Genomic DNA, 23,999 nt, shown 5'->3' with positions numbered 1-23,999 from the left:
ACATATTTGATGCTCATCCTACCACAGTTCGAAAGCGGGTGATCCTTAATAGGAAACATGGATGGGGAAAGCGGTTCGCTTTGATCTTGAACGCCATCAATTCATTGCTTATTTAGGGTGAATCATCAAATTTGATCGCTGGAAGCAACTTCCGGTCTGGATCATCCATTGACGCTTAACGTTTTTTCTATTACGATGCACACGGTCGGGCATTCACGTGCCTGACATCCCCACGGGAATTCCCAATATGCCAGCTGTAACTGTGCTCCTTTTTCTCGCGCTCGGGAGAGCATATTGAACGCTGGCGAGAATTAGGTTGTTATAGAGATAATGTATTATTTAAAAAAAGATGAATCATTCTTAAGCTTCGGTACTTTAACCATTAGCATCAAATCACTCATGACACATTTCATGACTGATTGAATTTGAGAACTGCTGATCTCGTTCCAAATCCCTGCATTACATAAAAGAGTCATTTAGCCACATGGTGTCCCCATTTTCTCACCTGGAAACAGGGATGGTAGACTCTCCTTCTCTGTCTGCTTGAATTATGGTGGAAGGTGAATGAGGTAATGAATGTGAGAGCATAAAACGTTCGAACAAATGGGAGTCATCGTGGAGGCTATCTGTATACGGAGAAAGGGAGGCATACGGACTGCGAATTTTTAAGAGCCGTGACAAGGTTTACAAAATAGGTCTACAGGTGAATCTGTACCCCTTCACTCACACACACACCACAGTTTGCACAGAGATTCTTTCCACAGGACATTTCCAAGTCAGTGTTTCGTCCGTGCTCCCAGTGATTATGTGACTTCTCTTTACATCTTTGCTAGCGTGTGTTAGTCAAAACCTAGTGGTTGCAGGAGACAAAAATCCAACATGAATTCGCTTAAGTAAATTGGTTTACATAACAGAACTATGGGAACATCCTGGTTGGAGGTGCCTACAGGGATGGCCAGAACTTGAGACTTGACTAGCGCAAGGATTCTCCATGCCTCTCACCCATGCTGCTCGCCGTATATGGGCTTCGTTTTCTCGCAATGGCTTCTTTACTAGGTGAGAGCGGTACATGGTTACTGGATGCTGGGCTCTCATCTTCACAGCCTTGTGACCGGAGAGGTAAGACACCCTCTTCTCCCACCATGCTCCCTAGAAGCACCCTAGGGAAGTATTCTGATTGGCTCACCCTTGGACCGACCACTGCAGTCCAAGGAATAATGTGTAGACTAAGTCAGTTAAGCAGACACCCACACCCCAGATCACTTATCCAGGGGGCTTCAGGGATTGTGGGGGAGCTGGCAGCCACTGGATCTGTGTCTATCACCCAGGGAAAATAAAGTCTTATACATTGTCAAATGTTTATTCCTCATGAATCTATTACATTTTCAGGGCTATAAATAGTAAATCCTTTCCTTCCAAATGCAAATATTTTGAATATTTTAATGATTGCTTTCCAAAGCCTACTTCCAAAATCGCTCCTCAAAGGGTTTGTGCTAACGTACACGCCCACAAACAGATGGTGGTGGGCATTCTTGAACTGTAAACTGTCATTGATCTATACTGGTGGTTCTCGATCAAGGGTGATTTTGCCCTCCCGGGGGATAATGGCAATATCTGGGGACATTATTCTTGATTGTCCAACTGGGGCGATGCTACTGGCCTGGCTTCTAGTGGGTAGGAGGACAGGATGCTCCTAGGCATTCTGTGATGCACAGACAGCAGCAGCTCCCCATAACAAAACAATTGTCTTGCCCAAATCTCAATAGTGTCGAGGTTGAGAATCCCTGATCTCTAGAAACAGATATGGTCTTTCTTTTCGGATATAAAGTAGTCTCGATAAGAAGACTGCCTCGGCAGAAAAACTTCGGCAGCACACTCTATGTCTGGTCTTGGTGTGTATGGAGATACACTTGAGGTCCTATTTTCCAGTTTGGGAGGAGGGCGCTGACACGGCAGGTAAAAGTTTTCAAGGTGCCCAGCTAAACTGCTTAGAAAACCCAATCTTCCAGGCTCTGCTGGACTCTTTGCTTTAAGAGTGGTGTTTAAAGCATTTTAGTAAAAGAGGGATAGCGCAGATTACAACTGGATGTGAGAATTACTAATGTTTATTTCTATTCTGCCCCTTGGAAAATGAAAGTCATATACTATCATTATGGGAATTTAATGAATGACAAAATAGAATGTAACAAAATTCCACTAACAGGTCTGGTTTTAGCAAATTACACAACGGAAAATAATGTCACTTTCAGCTTCCTTGTTTTGTATCTTTCTCCACATTTCTCACTGCCTCACTCCACCCATCAACCCCAACTAATCTTACCAACTGCTTCTTATTTCTAGAAGTAATATAATGAGACAATAAAGGGCAGAATCAGCTTGCTTTGATTCAAATCCTGACTCTACTAATTTCCATTGCTGTGATTTTGGGCAAATGACTTAATTAACTTTAATTTTCTCATCTGTAAAATGGACATGATGATAATACCTCCTGGTCAAGTTGGTGTGAGGGTTAAATAGCTAACATACATAAAGAATTTAGGGGTGTCTGGGTGGCTCAGTCGGTTGGCCATCTGATTCTTGACTTTGGCTCAGGTCATAATCTCACGGTTTGTGGGATCGAGTCCTGCATCAGGCTCTGTGCTGGCAGCGTGGAGCCTGCTTGGGATTCTGTCTCCTCTCTCGGCCCCTCCCTGGCTTGCTGTTTGTATCTTTCTCAAAAAAAAAAAAAACAAAAAACAACACTAAAAAAAGTTATTTATTTTAAAATGAGATGTAATGACACATAACGTTGTGTTAGTTTTAGGTATACAACATAATGGTTTGCTGTATTTATATACTGCAAAATGATTACCATACATTTAGTTAACATCATCACATAATTGCAATTTTTTTCTTGTGATAAGAACTTTTAAGATCTATTTTCTTAGCAACGTTCAAATATACACTAGATATTGTTAGCCATAGTCACCATGCTGTATATTACATCCCCAGTACTTATTATCTTAGTTGATTCTTATTTGTTTCTCACTGATCTGAAATATTAGCCTTTGGGGATATTAATTGAAACCAACAAATTTAGAGCTGGAAAAAAATTAGAGATGCCATTTATTCCTCCTCTCTACTTGTGGTCTGTTTTCCTTTTCTTTGTCACTTTTCAGAGTCTATGTTCCTTCACTGCTGGAGAACTTAGTAATTTTTAAAAAAAATTTTTAATGTTTATTTATTTTTGAGAGAGAGAGAGACAGAACATGAGCAGGGGAGGAGCAGAGAGAGAGGGAGACACAGAATCCAAAGCAAGTTCCAGGCTCTGAGCTGTCAGCACAGAACCCCATGCAGGACTTGAACTCACAAACTGCCAGATCATAACCTGAGCCGAAGCTGGATGCTCAACCGACTGAGCCACCCAGGCGCCCCAATTTTTTTTTGTTTTCTACCCTGGGTAAATCCAAAGAAGTAATACCTGTTTTGTTGTAGTCAGTGAGCTGGCAGTCAAAGAACCTGAGTTCTAGCCTCATCTAAACCCTGCTTTTGACCAGCTGCACTTGCCCTATGCAAGCTGGGTCTCAATTTACTCATCTGCAAAATGGGAATAATTTTACCTACTCAAGGCTATGAAGGTGTTGAAATATTGTATGTGAACATGCTTCATCATTGATAAAGGAACATAACAACATAAGGAATTATTTCTAGATTGCCTGGCACAGAGCCTTGAACACAGTAACTACCCACATAACTAACTGTTGGGTAGAATTTTTTTTCCTGTGGGAACTGCTCCAATAATAGCCACCAGATGGCAGCAAAGAGCAAGCTTCCCCTCAGAGGCTCCCTCTGGTCAGCCCCTGAGGGCTTCACAAGGGGAATAAAGTAACTGATGGTTCTCCCTGAACTCTGGCAGGCTGATTCCCCTTCACTCATTATCCCCTCCCAACTCTTCCTTTCTCCAAACCCACCCATATGTCCTACCATGAGAATGCTATGAAAGCAAGCAAGCAAGCAAACAAGCGAGCATTGAGGGACAAACTGGAAGTGACAGCAATCTTTGTGTTCAGAGCCTGGAGTTAAATATGACTTGGTAATGGGGATTCAATGTAGGGGATTTATGAGATAAATTTCAGGCAAAATGGGTGAAAACTGATGAGGCAAAGGAAGTATTTAAGCAGATTACTTGCTCTCTAAGTTCCTATCCCATGTGGGCCATCCATCAACCCATCATCCATTCAACAAACATTTACTCCTGGCTTGGGAATACAGATGTGGTCCCAATCTTTATGGAGAAAGAAGAGACAAATATTGGACAAGTAATTAATTACACGTGTGATATGACCCACCTAGAAAACCATGGGGATGTGTCATAGGGTGATTTAATTTGGGGAGAGGTCGGGATGGGCCTCCCTTGGGAAAGCGATGCTTAAGCTGAGACCCAGGGATGAGTAAGAGTTGACTAGGCAAAGGAATGGGGGAGAGGAGGGAGTGCATAAGGGCCCTCCACGCTGAGGCAACAGTGTATTGATGGCCCAGAGACCGCATAATTTTAGAGCACTCCATTTGAGAAAAGGTGCAGTGACCAAAGGCTACCAGGATTCAAGGACGCTTAATAGATTTCTTCTATTTTATTTATTTTGGTTATGATGACATCATCTATACATAACCATGTATACTCAGGAGGCACATTTATTCAGTCTTTAGCTGGTGACAGTCTGCATTGATTTCACAGAGCCGTCATGATGATTCCATGACCCTCTATCCCTGGATCACACAGGACAGAGTCCCTGTCCTCAAAGGGCTGATAGTTTAGTTGGAACAATGGTTGCCTCCCCCTCACATTCCTTGTCTTAACACTTCCAGGGTCATATGTATGAAACATTTCCACATTTTGGTCATGACTTTCTTGCTTCTGTTTCTATTCCTCTGCTCTCTCCCTGTCACCTCTTCCCCCACACTCACTAGACTGGGAGGCCCTAACCAGAATCCATAAACACTCAAGCGGACTGTGGATAGCATTCAGGCATCCATGAACTTGAATGGGGGAAGAAATCACTTCTTTTATTTTCACTAAGTTCTCACTGACATCAGCACATTTCCTTCCATTACGAACATAAGCAAAATGCCCCAGGTGTGTTAGTGGTGCCTCTGACTTTGTCACCAGCAGAAGTCACATGGATCTTGTTATGTAGGGCATTAATGAAGACACACATGCATGTTACTATGTCCCCAAACTAGCTTTTCAAAGTATTTTGATAAGTGTGTTTCAACATAACTGATTTCTTTGTAACCCTGTGTGCTTTATTTTAGGCGTTTGTAAACATTCTGAGAACGGTCACTCACCCTCCCAGGACAACCAAAGGGACGCCATGCACAAGAAAGGCAAGAAGCCTCTGCAAAACCTAAGAGCTAAGAGCTCCTTGGGCTTGGCCTCAGCTCTCCTCTCTCTGAATGGACTTGGGGCCACATTAGGACTTTTGTGAGCCCGAGGCAATTTTACCTCTATGGGCCCCTCCTCCATAAAGATACTAAAAATTATATTCTATGATTGCAGGGGTATACAAATGAATATGACCCAGGATGAATTTCTTATTATAGAATTTATTTTTCTTCAGCTTAAAAGCAATTAAAATATTTTTGTGGTCCCCTAGGCACTGGGCATGCTATGCCTGGTGGAGAAGTTGGTCCTGAGTGAACTCATTCATTTCCATTTCTTCAGTTATTACCCATGTCCCAATGGCACCCAATGGGGGGGGTGGTTCCAGTCCCACCATCTTTCTTGATGACTCGACCATCTAGTCTCTCACTGGACATCTACACTGCTGTTCCAGAGGCATCTCCAGTGTGTCAGAACCGAACACATTTCTCTTCTCTCCAAGTTTGGTTTTGCTCCTACATCCTGCACCACCATCCAGTCAGTCATGAATGGAGAAACTGTGGGGTTGTCAGTGACTCCTTCTTCTCCTTCCTTCATTCTCCAGTCAATCCCCAAATCCTGCTACCACTGCCTCCCACATTTGTCCCACGTCCAGCCTCCATCCTCTGTCCCTTGTTTCAGGCCAGAATCATTTGCTTGGGGCTCCCTGATGAGTATTCCTGGCTTTCTCCTCTCCAGAGTTATCTCACTGGAATCCCAATATGATCAGATCCCATCACTGCTCAATCTTTGGACCATTCCCTACTGTCTAAATTAACAGTGAGTCTCGAATGTTCATTTATTTTTGAGAGAGAGAGAGACAGAGAGAGAGAGAGAGAGACAGAGCATGAGCAGGGGAGGGGCAGAGAGAGAGGGGGAGACACAGAATCCGAAGCAGGCTCCAGGCTCTGAGCTGTCAGCGCAGAGCCCGATGTGGGGCTCAAACCCACGAACTGTAAGATCATGACCTGAGCCAATGTCGTATGCTTAACTGACTGAGCCACCCAGGCGCCTCTCTTTCAACCCTCTTCAAACCTTCTTCTTGTCCCATACCCTTCCTCTTGTCAGCTACCCCCTTCTCCTCACTACAGTGCACACCTCTGTACATTTGCTCACTGTCTAAAATACTTTCTTATCCCCACCTGCTGAGAACCTCCTCATCTTTTGGGGTCTAATTCAAAAGCTATTTATTTTTCAAGTCCTTCCTCGACTCCTCCAGGTAGAAGTTAATCATTCCCTTCTCTTTGCCTCCATACCCCTCGGTAGAAACTTCCAGTAGCATGTTTCTATTGTCGAGAGGGGTGGGTGGGATATTTAATATATTCAACAGCAGTAGGGCACGTTGACCAGGTCAATCAGAACTCAGAAGACTGAGATGCTCTTGTGTCGGGTGTGTGGGGAGAATCACTGCAGGAAGGACTGGGTAGTAGGGTTACTGGATGCCGAAGACTGGGTTCTTGAATCTCAACGTCATAGAAAGGAACACTGAACTCAAGAGAAAGAAAGCAGGCAGAATTTATTATTAGAGATAGCTCGTATATAAGGGAGCTGACAAGAGAAAAGAAGTTGCTCCCCAAAGGGTAGCCTGCATAGCCTATAAAGGCACTTTTGCAAAGTGTGGGGGTCTGGGAGTGGATAAGCATCCATTGGTCCCATGGTCATTATATTGTGGTCGTTACTTTTTGGTGGACGCAAGACAGCCACAGGATGCCTTTTTCCAAGGAGGACATTCTTTCAGGGCTCAGGGAAATACTTGTGCAAGTAGGCTTTGAGTTGTGACTTCTAATTTTGCCCAGACAACCACTACTCCCTGATGGCTGTTTTCTCTTATTTGTCCTCTCTCCCAGAAGGAGGTACTTGTCTCTAAGTGTACCTTTTAACGCTTGCCTTAAATCACTGGCTTCGCAGGAGTCAAATCCCTCTTGCTTTCCCTATTCTGCCTCAAGAGTAGCATGGGGGTGGAGGGCAGGACGAACACCTTGAAGGGGGCAGCTATTTACTAACTGGGATGGAAGTGTTTCAACATTTTAACAATCAGTGTGGACATATTGGCTTCATGGCAGGAAACGTGTACGTGTGCACGAGTGTGTGCCCTGCCAGGTTAAAGTGCATTTGACTGCTTATCCCAAACCTTTTTACAGTCAATACCTTCACCCAGGTCCCTCAATGCGTTTTGGAGAATCTACAAAACTAATGGATTCAAATATCAACTGCTTTCCTTTTCTCTTTCTCTTTCTATTGCAAATATGACTGGGATGGTTAAAAAAAAAAAAAAGACCTTAAAAATAACAGTGGAAGACAGCATCAGAATACCTGCAGATTCCAGGGTCCCTGCTCTAAGCCTGCCCAATTATAATCTCTGGGCAGGGACCGAGGTCCTGAATGTTTAATAAGCTTTCCCCAAGTGACTCTGCTGCATGTTAAAGTTTAGGAACTACTGGTTTAAGTCAGTGGCTTTCAAATCTGGTTGCACATTAGAATTGCCTGGATAGTTAAAGAGAGAGAGAGAGAGAGAGAGAGAGAGAGAGAGAGAGAGATTCCCAGGGGTACCTGGGTGGCTCAGTTGGTTAAAGCGTCCGGCTCAGGTCATGATCTCACCGTTTGCGGGTTCAAGCCTTGAATCAGACTCTGCACTGACAGTGTGGAGCCTGCTTGGGATTCTGTCTCTCCCTCTCTCTCTGCCCCTCCCCCCCTCCAAAATAAATACACATTTAAAAAAAAAATTCCCAGACCCCACCCTGGACCACTTGAGCCCAAATCCTGTAGGTGGGACCCTGTATTTTTTAAATCACCCTCTAGGTGATTCTGGTTTGCAGGCAGGATTGAGAACTACTGGTTTAGGAAATTCTTAAACTGGTTAAACAATCCCTGAACAATGGAATTGAATGTTTTCTGCAGGTAGGAGGTGATTTTCTCTCTGGAACCTGATCTTATATGTTGCTTTTTTTATGTTGGGAAGGAGGAAAACTCATTCTTATTTTGACCGCTGTCAGTGGGAAACTGCTTAGCAAGCCAAGTGATGCAATTCTGTTCTGTGCTGGGTGCAATGATTATTAAAGTCTTGAAATCGTCTTGAGTGTGGGCAGAGCTGGAGTCAGCTGACTTGTCATTCTGGGGCTTTGTGTGAATTGGCGGGGCGGATGGCCTTTCTGCGGTACCTGGTCCCATGACTGCTCTGCACAGCTCCCTGGTGAAAAAATATACCTCTTTTCCTCCCCAATTCATGGGGGGGAAATAAGGCACAGAAATGTAAGGGAGCTGGGCTGCTCAAGGCTGGATATCTTGCAGGTGTCAAAGTCAAGGCTAGAGTCTCTGAAGTCAGGTTATACTACACTAAGTGGTGGGCTGATACTATTCTAGGACACTGGGCATTCAGAATAAGCACTTCGGAGGACAGAGGCCCTCATCTTTACTTGCCATCCTTGTTCTCTTTCAAAATGTTCGTTATACCATCTGAATTCATGGGCCAAATTCATCACTTAATTGTCTGTTGTCTACTTTGCTAACATAGACTCAATCTAATGGGAATACATTAAGTTCTCACTATCAGATGCAGGACCTGGACCTGAATTCTACAATCATTTCAAACATTTGTACGAGGCCATGGTGGGCTGGAGGCAGACCCCACCAGCCACCAAGAGCCAGCTGTATACATCTCTTCCCACCTCCCTGTTCACTGACATCACACTGATAACTCGAAGCTGTCCACAATGGGCCTATTTACACCACAGAAATTGGCAAACACATCAAGTCAATTTTTTGTTTCTTGTTTTATTTTTTATTTATTTAAAAACTTTTTTCTTAATGTTTATTTATTTTTGAGAGAGGGAGACAGTACGAGCGGGGGAGGGGCAGAGAGAGAAGGAGACACAGAATCCCAAGCAGGCTCCAGGCTCTGAGCTGTCAGCACAGAGCCTGATGCAAGGGTTTGAAACTATGGACCGTGAGATTGTGACCTGAGCCGAAGTCCGACACTTAACCGACCGAGCCACCCAGGTGTCCCATTTTGTTTCTTGTTTTAAATTCACAGAGAGCAACAGGTCATGATCTCATGATTGTGAGATTGAGCCCTGTGTCAGACTCTGTGCTGTCTGTGCAGAGCCTGCTTGGCATTTTCTCCTTTCCTGTCTCTCTCTGCCCTTCCCATGGCATGCACACACTCTCTCTCTCACTCTCTCTCAAAAAGTAAAGCATTAAAAAAAAATCAACAAGCTCTTTATTAAAAACCAAAAATTTTACTCATTTCTCTTTCTCTTTTAAGTTATATTTCTATTCTACTTTCCCTGAAGAGTTATATTTCAATGTAAACAGTTTTGTGCTTAAAAGTCTACTATTGATTACCTAATAGGCTACCCTGCAAAAAAAATATATATACATTTAAGTATTAAATGGCTTTCTTACCATAAAAATTATTCTGGGGGTGCCTGGGTGGCTCAGTCAGTTAAGTGTCATCAGATCAGGTCATGATCCCACTGTTCGTGACTTGAGCCCTGCATCAGGTTCTCTGGTCTCAGCACAGAGCTCGCTTTGGATCCTCGGTTTGCCTCTCTCTCTGCACCTTCCCCACTCTCACTCTCTCTCAAATAAATAAAAACATTAAAAACAAACAAACAAATAAATAAAATTATTACATTGAACTCTCAGCTAAATTCAATTTTGTCCTCCATCAATTTTATTGAAAACAAAGAATTAGGGGCGCCTGGGTGGCTCAGTCAGTTAAGCGTCTGATTCTTGATTTTGGCTCAGGTCATGATCTTGTGGCTGTGATACTGAGCCCTGAGACAGACTCCATGCTGTGTGGGAAGCCTGCTAGGGATTCTCTCTCTCTCCTTCTCTCTCTCTGCCCCTCCCCCACTTGTGCTCTCTCCCTCTCTCTCAAAATAAATAAATAAACTTGAAAAAATTTTAAAAAAGAAAAATAGAACTACCATATGATTCAACTAATGGGTATTTATATGAAGAAAATGAAAACACCAACTCAAGAAGATATGCATATCCTTATGTTCATTACAGTATTATTTACAATAGCCAAGATATGGAAACAACCTAGATGTCTATCAACAAATGAATGGATAAAGAAAATGTGGTGTGTGTGTGTGTGTGTGTGTGTGTGTGTGTGTATGTGTGTGAGTGTGTGTGTGCACATGTGTATCATGTGGAACATCACTCAGCCATAAAAAAGGAAATCTTGCCATTTGCTACAACATGGATGGACCTTGAGGGCATTGTGCTAAGTGAAATAAGTCAGACAGAGAAAGACAAATACCACGTGATCTCACTTATATGTGAAATCTAGAACTAAAACTAAAAAACAAGCTCATAGACACAGAGAACAGATTGCTGGCTGCCAGAGGCAAGGGGTGGAGAGTGGGCAAAACTGGTGAAGGGGGCGAGAAGGTACAAACCTCCAGTTATAAAATAAATAATGGGAATGTGATGTACAGCATGGAGACTGTAATTAATAATACTGTATTGCAGATTTTACTTTATTATTTTTTTAAGTTTATTTATCTTGAGAGAGAGAGAGCGCATGTGAGCAGGGGAGAGGCAGAGTGAGAGAGAGAGAGAGAGAGAGAGAGAATCCCAAGCAGGTTCGTCGCTGTCAGCGTAGAGCCTAATGGGGGCTCAATCCCATGAACCGTGAGAACAGGACCTGAGCCAAGATCAAGAGTCAGACGCTTAACCGACTGGGCCACCCAGGTACCACTGTATTGAGTATTTTAAAGTTGCTAAGAGGGTAGATCTTAAAAGTTCTCATCACAAGAAAAAATTCTGTAACTATATACAGTGACAGATATTAACCAGATATATTAGGTGATCATTTCGTAATATATATACAAATATCTAATCATTATCTCGTACCCCTGAAGCTGATATAATGTTGTATGTCAATTATAACTTTTAAAAATTTAAAAACTAAAATAAAAACAAACAAAAAACACCAAAACATTTATTGTAGCATTATTTACATCAGTGATTTTCAACTTTGCTTGCATATCAGATTCACTTGGGGAGTTAAAAACAGGATCTCGGTGGTTCTCTACAAGGGATGGGGGTTCGGAAGGTAAGGGAGCATTTTGTACCCAGGGGACATTTGACAATGTCTGGACACACTTTTTGGTTGCGATAACTAGGAAGGACGATGTAGTGGCATCTAATGGGTAGAGGCCAGGGATGATGGTAAACATTCTACAAAGTACAGAAAATCTCCCTGCAACAAAATGTTACCTGGTGCAACATGTCAGTATTGGTGAGATTAAGAAACTACACTGCACCACACATTACATGTGGGCACTGTTCGAAGCAATTTACAAGAGATATAGATAGATAGATATCTTGCATGCATATCTATCAACCTGTGAAAGAGACACAGAGCAATAGAGAAGGAGAATATATCATCATTGTGTATAATATCAAAGAAGTAAGAATTACAAAAGTATCAGAGTGGAGACTAGTTAAAAAAATCATTGCCTATTGGGGCACCTGGTTGGCTCAAATGGTTGAGCATCCGACTCTTGGTTTCAGCTCAGGTCATGATCTCATGGTTAGTGGGACTGAGCCCCCTGCTGTAAGCACACAGCCTGGCTGGAATTCTTTCTCTCCCTCTCTCTCTCTCTCTCTCTCTGCACTTCCCCTGCTCTCTCTCTCTTCCTCTCTCTCAAAATAACTAAAAATAAAACATTATTTATTTAAATAAAATAAAAATATTTTTATTAAAATATTTAAATATTTTATTTAAGTAAATAAATAAATAAATAAATAAATATTGCGTATTTATGTAACAGTTCACCATGCAGCCATAGAAATATATGTAAAATATATTGTTACATTAAATAATAACTTGTTGAACAACAATACAGTGATTTTATTTGTGTGTATATAGAAACAGAATATTCTGGAAGGATACAAAAGAAACCCTCTGCAGCAGGAGTAGCGTGAAGGCTTTTTTTTTTTTTTTTTTTTTTTGCCTTTTCTACTCTTCTCTAAAATTCAATTTTTTTCCCATGGGCATATATTTTTATATAACTTAAAATTATTTCAGTAGATCATAATATATAAACTTTTTTTGTGAAAGAAAACTAAATAATAACATCCATGATATACATCTAAGGGAAAATTTTGACTCCAAGACAGTTTAGACAGTACAGATTTTAAAACATTCATAGAAAACATTCTATGTTTTTAAAACATCCATAGAAAAAAATTGGAAAGTACATACATAAAAATATTCCACTGTTTGGAAGATTGGTGTTTTCTTTGTGCTTTTCTCTATCCTCCAAATTTTTTACAACGAGCTTGCAATTCTTCTGAAATTAGAATATTAACAAACAACCTACAAGAAATGTTATTTTTCTCTACACAAATCTATACACAATTGTTAGGATCGTGTATGGCTCTCGTATAGTAATGTGCAAAAATAATTTGACTGTGAGTACGATATTTTGCTGGGCATCTGTCGCGAGGCTGTGATGTGGATCAGCTGGAAGGGTGACCCTGCAAGCCCTTTGTTAAAAATGGCACTTCCTCAACACATGGCTCCAAGATGCACTTCATTTTTGGATCCATCCAGTTAATGTGAAAAATGTTTCTGCTGCAGAAATTCATTGTCACCTCAAGTTTATAGAGGAGATATTCTCACAGAGCCGAGTGCCAATATCTCAAAAGGGAAGCAGAGCCCTGAATCCTTCATTCGACACACATTTATAGGGTGTTGTCTTATGCTTTGGGCATTGTTTAGGAGTTTTTAGTTCCAGGGGTAAAGGAAACATTCAAGGTGCTTGTTCTTAAGAAAATGATATTATATAAATGATGAGAAAGATAAACTGGTAAACAGATGAACAAGATGGTTATAGAGAGGAAAAATGCCAGGATGGTGGGAAAGAACACTAAATAACTAGTATGGCTAATTTCCGATTGTGTGCCCCCCCCCCCCCCGCCCCAGAGGAGGACACATTTTTTAATTGATACATAATTGACATAGAACGTTATACTAGCTTCAGGTGTGCAACATGATGATTTGATCTTTGAATAAGGAGGGCATATTTGGACCAATAGTGAACTAAAAGTTGGAGCTAGCCATCCGCAGAGAGGGAAGGGCAGGTACAAAAGCCCTGAGACAGGAACCAAGCTTGTTATATTTAAGAAAAAGAAGGTCATGGGTGCCTGGGTGGCTCAGTCGGTTGAGTGTCTGACTCTTGGTTTTGGCTCAGGTCATGATCTCACGGTTCGTGAGTTCAAGCCCCTCATCAGGCTGTGCTCTGATGGTGCAGAGCTTGCTTGGAATCCTCTCTCTCTCCCTTTCTCTGCCCTCTCCAGCTCATACTGTCTCTGTCTCTCTCAAAAATAAATCTTAAAAATAATCTTAAAAAAAAAAGTCAGAGAAGGTCAGTGTAGTTTTCGAGTGGTAAGTTAGTAAGGAGTAGTGAAGACAAGGTGGAAAAGGTGGGAAATGTTTTAGCAGGTTCTGTAGGTTATTAGACAGGTTGGATTTTATTCTAAGTTTAAAACTAACATAATAGATTACATTTATTGTATACTTACTATGTACATATACTGTTCTAAGCATTTAACAAGTTTTATTGCATTTAATCATTAAAACAAACTTGTGAAGCAAGTAGTACTATTATCCTCATTTTTCAGATAAAACAGAGAGAGAGAGAGAAGTTTAAATAGCTTGTTTCTGGTTACCCAGTTAATAAGTGGGAGCTGGGATTTAAGCTCTGGTTGGACTTCCACTTCTATATACTGTCCAAGGAGCCAGTCAGATGAACCCTACATCTAATTGATCAGCAGCAAGCAAGAAGCTTGTTCCAAACAATCCAATCTTTGCAACTGTGAGACCAATAATTTGTATCAATAGTTGGGGGAAAAAATCACAAAATGTGCCTAACAAAACGTATCAAATACCTTCTGTGTGCCAAGTACTGTGTGGATCATAATTTTTACAGATTTCTATCATTTTTTTCTTCTCAAAGCCAGCTTCCTTTAAGAGAAATATCTGGTAAATTCTGAACTTATCTTAAGGGTTGTGACTTCCCGCCCTATCTATCCATCTATCTATTTAGTGACTTCCTACTTTAGAATTCAACATTATATTTCCACATTCTGAGCCATTCCTTAACAAAGTGACAATGAGCAAAACAGCCAGAGAACAAACCCTTTTATACCAAGAGTAGAAGTAACAGAAATAATCCCTTAAATTGTGATAGCTTTTAACAGTTCTCAGAAGGCTTCTCTATTTGATATTTAACTTGATTCTTTCAACAGTCCTACAGAATAGATGTGGTGCTCTTCCCCTCTCTCTTGGAGTTGAATGTGCCCTTGTGACTTGCTTTGGATGGTGAATTGTGAGCAGAAGTGACATCACGCACACCTGGGTGGAGCTTTAATGAACTAGTCCATGATTCACCATCTTTTTCCCTTGGTCTTGGAAACCATCAGCTTTCAAGATGGCAGCCTGAAACCCTGAATAAGTATGATGACTAACTTGTCAACAGGAGATGGTATGAACAAGAGATAAGCTTTGTTATATTAAGCCACTGAGATTTTGAGTTGGTTACCTTGGTATAACCTAGCCCACTGGTTCTCAATGAAAAATGCTGGACCTTTCCTCTAGAGTTTCTGATTCAGCAGATCTAGGGTGGGGTCCAATAATTTGCATTTCTAACAGGTTCCTGGACGCTGTTGCTGGTGGTATGGGGACCACATTTTGGGCATAACTGCGTAGCCTATCCTTAACTAATCAAATATTACTCCAAGGAAACCGATACTCAGGCACAACTTGTTCCTTCCTTCATATACTCAGGGAATATTTACTAAAAACCTGCTACATGCTGGGCACGATCCTGGGTGCTGCATAATCAATGCCAAATAAAAAAGACATGGTCCTTGCCCTCAAGTCTTAAGGGCTAGTGATTTTCCCAAGGTTACCCAGCTAGTGGTGGAGCTAGCACTTAGACTCTGTCTTTGTCCTCAAAATCCAGCACTCACTTCATTATACAATAAGCAGCGTTAACAAATGCCTTGGTTGCCATTTATTACTCCCTTCAATGTCTTCTAAGGAGGTAGCATCAGTGTTAATATAACTAAACTCAAGGGGTTCGCCACTTGGGGTGCATCATGTTGAACACAACCGAAGGAAGTGTTGAAAAAACAAAGACCTTTTTATGACTTGTTACAAGTAAGGGGACAACAAGATAGCTCTCAAAGCACCGTCTCCCCATGGGGTTAGTACATGAAGCTTTCATTCATTGTATTGGGGGGTGCAGGGAAGGGAGATTGCATAGGCATTTTTGGTACAATTGGGCATTCCTAGCATGTCAACATGCTAGCCCATATTTCATACGTTCAAAAAATGATGGAAAACTCCTAGTATTATAGTCGTAATCTATAGAAATCTTAGTATTATAATTAGCTAAAGGTAACTTCCGGATAACTCAGGGAGGCTTCTGCAATGGTTCTCAGCTCCACTCCCACTCAAACTGGCTCAGGTAAGGGACTATCAGGTGAGACACCCCTAGCAAAGGGCCATCAGGTAAAACACTTAGTGGTTGTTTCCTTGGCTGGAGCTGTTGGTTCTGCAAAACAAAACACATTCCTTCCATCCTCCCTTCTGCAGATAGCTTTCAGTCCTCTTACTGGATTCCCTTTGCATCCTAGCTAACGGTGACTAGACAACCTTCTTATTGGAGCAACTTCCCTTTGCATTCTAGCTAACAGTAATTCAGTTTCTTTGTGGGTGGGTTTGGAGGAAGAAGCTTCAGTGGGGGTGAGGAATGTGAGGGGCCCTCAGCACTATTAGGAGACAGGAGAAAAAAGGAGACTTGACTGATAGCAGCCACGGGAAGAGAAAAATAACAATGGAGGTTTCGTAGACACTGTGATGTCTCCTCCAGGGGCTGGGAGTACTGCTGGCTGGCGGCCCTAAGCTGCCAGACCCTCCTGGGGATTGCCTTTCCTGTAGAGAGGTGCTTCACCGTAGGTCACGCCCCCTTCCTGGGAATCCAATAATTAGTGGGAGACATAAGGGCCCTGAAGGGCTATCCCAGCTCCAGAATTCTTCAGGGGATCAATGTGTAACTGTACTAAATGTGAGTTCGCTCCTTGTGATGGAAACGACACCAAGGAAAGTTGTCTTACAAGGAAACTTTATTTGCAGCAAATAAGGAGATCACAGTGGGGCACCTGAGTGGCTCAGTTGGGTAAGCATCTGACTCTTGATTTCGGCTCAGGTCATGATCTGATGATCTGTGAATTTGAGCCCCACGTCAGTCTCCATGCTGCTTGGGATTCTCTCTCTCGCTCTCTGCCCCTCCCCCACTTGCTCTCTCTCTCTATTTCTCTCTGTCTAAAAATAAATAAAAAATTAAAAAAAAAAAAGGAGTTCACGGGGAATATTTTCCAAAGCCATGATCCCTGAGCAAGAGTGAATGGGTTCTTTTTATTTAGGGTTAGGATGAGTATTTAGAAAGGGGAGGGAGCCTTGTCATCATATGTAGAGGTGGGCATAAGATTGTGCATGCACCCGAAGGAAACATGCCTGTACATACACTGTATGCTATGTAAATGAGGCTTGTGCTCCACCTTGGGCAGAGATTTTCATATTATAATGAGGTAAAGGCAGCTATCCATCACTCTGTGGCTCACTCCATGGTCTATATGTACAGGTGTGAGTCAGGAGGTAAACTCAACTTGGTTTGGGTGGTATGGGCTGCCAGAACTCTTTGTCCGGGTGGTCACTATTGCTTGAGGGGTTGTTTTGGTTTCCATTATAGATGTTATGTCCATAGAGTCTTTTCTCTGAGTTAAAAGTTAAGCTGGAAAGAAGAGCTTAAAGAAAAATGTGGGACAATGGTTAATTGGGTACAGGCACATGAGCAATAAAAGTCAGATGTTGGGGTCTAGCTGGTGACAAACTGAGGCTTCTGATGTGACTGCATCACAACCCAACTCCTATGTTCCTCCTCCTGCCCCCTTTCACAAGGGTTGAGACACTGAGAGCATTCATTTTTTTTAATGTTTATTTTTGAGAGAGAGAGAGAGAGAGCGCGCGCGCACGCACAAGCAGGGGAGAGGCAGAGAGAGGGTGACACAGAATCTGAAGCAGGCTCCAAGCTCTGAGCTGTCAGCACAGAGCCCCATGCCGGCTCGAGCTCACGAGTTGTGAGATCACAGCCTGAGCCAAAGTCGGACACTCAACCGACTGAGCCACCCAGGCGCCCCAGCACTCCTTAATAAATGTCCATTTAAAAAAAATAAGAAAAAAAAATAAATGTCCATTATGCTAATCTCCATCTTAGAGTTGTTTTCCAAGAACCCAACCTGTGACAGAGAGACTTCAAGGTATCTGCTGTGGGGTGAGTAATCCCAACCTCCTTCTCCACCCTCCCCAAACCTTTGGTGAAATTGGCATTGCTTACTCATGCTTTTGTGACAAAGCGTTTTTAGTATGTTGAATAGTATCCCGCCTGCAAAGATCCATGTCTACCTAGAGCCTCAGAATGTGACCTTATCTGGAAATAGGGCTTTTGCAGATCTAACTGGTTAAGGATTTCAAGAGGAAATTATCCTGGATTTAGGCAGGTCCTAATCCAATGACTGGGGTCTATAAGATGAGGAGAGGACACAGAGAAGTCATGCACGTGGAGAAGGCCACCTCAAGACAGAGGCAGACATTGGAGTGATGCAGCCGCAAACCAAGGAACACCATGGCCACCAGAAGCTGGGAGAGGCCAAGAGAGATTTTTTTCCCTAGAGCCTTTGGGGGGAGCATGGATCTGTAGGTACCTCTACTTGGGACTGTTAGCCCCCCAGAACTATAAAAGAATAAATTCTATTGTTCACACTGCTCTGTCTATGGTACTTTGTTATGGAAACCTTAGGAAACTCATACAGTATTCTACTTGGAAGAACTTAATGAGAACATTGAGGTAACAGCTGACTATCATACAAATGGAAGCAAAATGACCAGTACTATGCATGTAGTAGACAATAAATGCTTATTGAACTAAATGGAACCCAATGCTAGCAAAGGAGAAAGCAAAATTTATTGAAAGGTATCTTAGAATAGCTTCTTGGTTTATTTTCTTTAGACCCTGGGCATGTGAGCACCTGCTAGTTTGTATACTTACTCATGATATTTGATTCTACCCATGAAATTGTGGAAGGATCAGTATTCATTTTTGGACAATTCTAATAACTCTTTAAAAGTCAGTCACTAATGAGGTCCCTGCACTGTGTCACTATAATGCATGTCCTGATCATTTAAACTAGATTTGTAATTTTAAGATGCCCTGGCCTTTTTTTTTTCTTCCTTTTGGCCTGCCCCTTCTGGCCCCTCACGAGTCTCCAGCTCTATATTTAGGTGTCTTGGCAGGTAGAAAATACATGATTTACAAAGGTGATTTAATAGCTCAGCGCAGCATCAAATGTGAGTGTCCTTGCTAGTGTTTTTCACTCCACAGCTGAGTCTGTCACCACCATATGCCACAATTTGCCTTATCCATAAAATGGAGCACACACTTCCTTTTCATCAATTAGCAGCAGGAAGAGATTAAAGTGAATTATCTAATCAGTTCCCACAAGCTCAGCCACAATTCTGATTATAGTTGGAGGTCCCAAATCATTTCTGAATCCTTCTTGTGGGGCAACATTGTGCAAGGAGGGTTATGTTTATCAATGGCCAGAGATGCAAAATAAATGAGTTTCTGAGCTTTTGGTGGGTTGCAAGAGTCCAGAATGAGCCCTAAGATACATACTCTGTTTGTTTTCGCCTACTTCTTCAAACCTAAAGACCCAAACCATAGGAATGATTTTCTTTTTTTTTTTTTAATGTTTATTTACTCATTTTGAGAGAGAACAAGTGGAGAAGGGGCAGAGAGGAGAGACAGAATCCTAAGCATGCTCTGCACCATCAGAGCAGAGCCCGGTATAGGGTTCGAACTCACAAGCCGTGAGATCACGACCTGAGCCAAAATCAAGAGTCGGATGCTTAACTGACTGAGCCACCCAGGTGCCCCAGGAATGATTTTCAAAGACTAGATCAGAATGAAAATTTCCAATCAATCAGCACATTTACTGAGTTCTTGCATATGTAGGGCAATCTAATAGGGTCCATTGGAGACTCACACACGTGGTTTCTGTAACTGAAGGGCTCACCCAGGATCTGTGAATACCCCTTATAGGGCAAAGAGAGCCTACAAGTCTTGCTTTGGGAGTTAGGTCCTCTTCAATGGCACATGGCTTGAATTTTCTCCCATCTGTTACTCCCTAAAAAAGTAATAGGTTATAAGAGATAGTTGTCAATGAGGATGCTTTTGGCTTCAGCCTAACTCCAGATGGCTTGAACAATACAGGGGAATTTGTTAGCTATTTGCTCACATAACTGAAAGTCTACATGCAGACATCCCTCCAGGTAAGGCTTGATTCAATGGCTCACAAACTGTCTCCAAGCACATGCTTTCTTTTGACCTCTTCATTCTAACTTCTGTAGTGTTGGCATCTTCTTCAGAGTTTACTGAGTGGTCCTAGGACTGCTCCAGATTCTGCTATTTTTAGCACATTTCACATCTTCATGCCACACCATCAGGGGGAAGAAAGAATGTATCTTCTGATATCTCTTATGTGAGTCCTGGAATTCATTCTCTCTTATTGACCTGAATTCAGCCTTTGCTGATTCCTGAACCAATCCCTATGGCCGAGACAAGAACCAGGGACCAGAAAGTTCTCAGAAGTCAAACATCTCTCAGGTTCGTTTTTAGATGCTACATGGTCTCTCAAGTCTCTCCTCTCAGCACCTTCTTTCTTTCTGCACATCAGCTTACTCTCTCTCTTTTTCTGCATTGAGTGGAAGGTAACCATCTTTAGTCCTTGAGTTTACAAGGCCTCATTCATGGGTTAGTAGAGCTTGATGGACTCTTGCGTCCTGATTTCAAGTGCTGGGAGAAGTAATCTGATTGGGCTCGGTAGGGTCAGTTTCTCCTTCTCATCCCAAAACGTATGGCCAAGGAGTTGGGATCACGTTGTATAGACAGAGACAAAGGGGACCACCACTGGACTCGGGAATGGGGACAAAACAATTCTCCAGAACTTGGTGTCTACCTCCTACAATTTACAGAAAAGTGAGTGTATGTACTTATATGCCAATATCTGGGAAGGGTCTTCAACTCAATAGACCCAATATACATATAATTAGAATTCTTTGGTAGCAAGTGACAGAAATCAATGCTGGCCAACCCAAGCCAAATACCCCCTTCCCTTCCCCTCCTCCCCCCCCCCCCCCACACACACATACACACATCTGAAGAGGCTTAAGAAATCCCTTAGAGAGTGAATACTCTCTAAAGTGTCAAGAGAGCCTAAAGAACTTGCTCTGGAGTCCTAGGAGAGAGTATCTAATTGGAATGGGCTGGGTCACTTGCTGTGTTTAGATCACTGTAAGAATAGCCCTCAATTAATCACATTTTCTTCTGGTCACCCCTCTTTGTAATGTAATGTTGCTGGAGTGGAGTCTATTTTTCCACCCCCTTGAATTGGAGTTGGCCTTATGACTTGCCTTGACCAACAGAACATGGCAGACATGATGAGTGAGCTCCAGGTTAGGTCTTAAGAACCCTTGCAACCTCTGCCCTTACACTCCCCAAACCTTAAAACTACCATGCTGTAGGAGTAGCCTACTGAAGAGTGAGAGGCTACATTCAAGAGAACTGGGGTTCTCCAGATGATATAGTCAGCACCCACTGTCAAGTATTGAATGAGACCATTCTTGGATCATCTAGCTCAGCCCAGCCCAGCCAACTGGAGGCAACCATGTGGATGAGCCCAGGCGAGACCAGAAGATCTATCAGACGGCTAATCCACAGAATCATAAGAAATTATAGATCATTGTTGTTTTAAGCTTCTAAGTTTGGGATTGTTGGTTGCACAGCAATAGATAACTGAAAGATGTGTCCACCCTCTGGAGCTGGAGAGGAGGAATCTGTCAGCAGGGGCTGCAGAACCCCTTTGGGCTGGATTTTCTACTCCACCAACCAGCTGCCCACAGTCAGGGAGAAGTTCCTCAAAATGCAAGCAGAGTGCTATTTGTTAAGAGAGAAGTATATACCTGGCAGTATAACAAACCACACACACACACACACAAAACCAACAAATATCCACTTTATTTTGTATTGTGCCTCTTGTAAGCAGAGCTGTGTAAACACTCTGGGTACCTATTACATGTTGTCTTAAACTCATACTTTTGGAATAAATTCCACCAGGATAGACTCATCTGAATTAAATAGACAGAGACTACAGGCTGTGCCATCTGCAACCCTCCACTTCTTCTCTTGGCCCAGTTTGAGAACAAACACATACACACCAAACCACAAGGGAACTACTGATTTAGAACAAATTAAATAAAGTAACATGTAGGATGTCAATGCTGAGCATTCCAAGACAGGACCCACACACCTACTCTGAGTGTGGAAGCCAGAACTGGCCATGTGCTCAGCCAGTGAGCAGAAGTGGGATTGGAATATCTTCCATTTATTAAGTGAAGTCTAATACAGTGATTTTTGTCCCGGGGCGGTTTTGCTCCCCAGGGACCCCTTGGTGATGTCTGGAGGCATCTCTGGTTATCACAACTGGAGCAGGAGGAGGGAGTATGCTACTGGCATCTAGCAGATAGTGGTCAGGGGTGCTGTTCAACATCCCACACCCCCCTCTCCCCACCCCAAACAACAAAGCAATTATCTGGCCTGAAATATCAATAGCGCTGAGGTCAAAGGAACCCTGATCTAACGGGACTAGTACTGGCAGATAGAACAGAAGTCATAACGACATCCCTGCGCCTTAGAATAGTCATGAATAACAACAAAGCCCTGTTATTTAACATAGTGATACGTCTTCACATTTTACCATGTGCTGAAACCTCGCTCCTCATCAGCAATCCTTCTCCGCGGTATTTACCCGAGAGAAATGAAAACATACCACCACTCACAGAAGCACACGTGAATGTTCAGCGGCAACAGCATTCGTGATAGCCACCACATGGAAGCAACTCAAAATCTATCAACTGGTGAACAGATAAACAAAATGTGTTCTATCCACACTACTTAGCGATGAAAAGGAATTGAGGAATGACACATGCTACAATGTGGATGAACCCCCAAAACATTATGCTCGCGGAAAGAAGCCAAACAGAAAACACACACACACACACACACACACACACACACACACACACACACCCCGTATGATTCCCTTTATACGAAATGCCCAGAGAAGGCAAATTATAGAGATAGCAAGTAGGTTAGTGGTTGTTTGTGGAGCTGGGAGTGGGAGTGGGGGTTAATTGTAAATGGGTAGGGGAGGGGGTAAAAACCGTTCCCAGACTGGGTTATAGTGATGGTCGTGCATCTCAATAAACTCACCAGAAAGTACTTAGAATGGGTGAATTTTAATGATCTGTGAATCATACCGCAATAAAACTTTGCTGTTCAAAGGTCCAGGGCCTGGACCTTATCTTTCCTACTTGAGCTGTAATAGGAAACCATATTTACATCCTGTTGGAGGAACATGCCAGACACCCGAATGCCATCCGTCCCAAGCTTTCTAGTCTACAGGATCAGCACTATCTCAGGAACGTGAACCACAGGGCAAGTTTGTGCTGATGTCTTTACACAGCTGGTTTTGAGGAGGTCTTATCAGTATGTTTGAGGTTTCTGAACACATGCAAGAAGGTTCTGTCAAAAGTTTGTAATCAAAGCACAATGGTAGGGGCACCTGGGTGGCTCAGTTAAGCATCTGGCTCTTGATTTTGGCTCAGGTCACGATTTCATGTTTGTGAGACAGAGCCCCGCTTGGGATTCTGTCTCTCCCTCTCTCTGCCCCTCCCCTGCTCTCTCTCTCTTTCTCTCTCTCAAAATAAGTAAATAAACTTAAAAAAAAATTTTAAACCCACAATAGTAGGAGACAAGCAGTTTTAGGGAGCTTGTCTTCTGTAACAGAACACTCCTTTTTAAAAAATGTTTATTTATTTATTTTGCAAGAGAGAGAGTGCAGGCAGGGGAGGGGCAGAGAGAGAGGGAGAGAGAAAATCCCAAGCAGGTTCCGTGATGTCAGTGCAGGACCCGATGCAGGGCTCCAACTCACCAACCGTGAGATCTTGACCTGAGTCCAATCAAGAGTCGGATGCTTAACTGGCTGAGTCACCCAGGTGCTCCCAGAACACTCTTCTAAACAGACCCAACTGGTTTATAACCAATTGCAGGACTCAATTCCCCGCCATAAGCACAAGGGTCTCTATGCCATGTTCTACTGAGTAAGGTAAGAAAATAACTCTCTCGGCACCTGGGTGGTTGAGGTGGTTAAGGGTCTGACTTCAGCTCAGGTCATGATCTCATGGTTTGTGAGTTCGAGCCCCATATCGGGCTGTCTGCTGTCAGCACAGAGCCCGCTTCACATCCTCTATCCCCCTCTTTCTCTGACCCTCCCTTGCTCTCTCTCTCAAAAATAAATAAACATAAAAAGAAAATAACTCTCAACTCCATGTTCTTAGGTGCAGGTAACTTAAAAAAAAGTATTTTTTTTGCTGATAACTTAAATAATGTATGCTCATTAC

Source organism: Felis catus, chromosome D3, assembly GCF_018350175.1.
Source record: "Felis catus isolate Fca126 chromosome D3, F.catus_Fca126_mat1.0, whole genome shotgun sequence".
Taxonomy (NCBI): domain Eukaryota; kingdom Metazoa; phylum Chordata; class Mammalia; order Carnivora; family Felidae; genus Felis; species Felis catus.
This window is presented reverse-complemented; position numbering follows the sequence as displayed.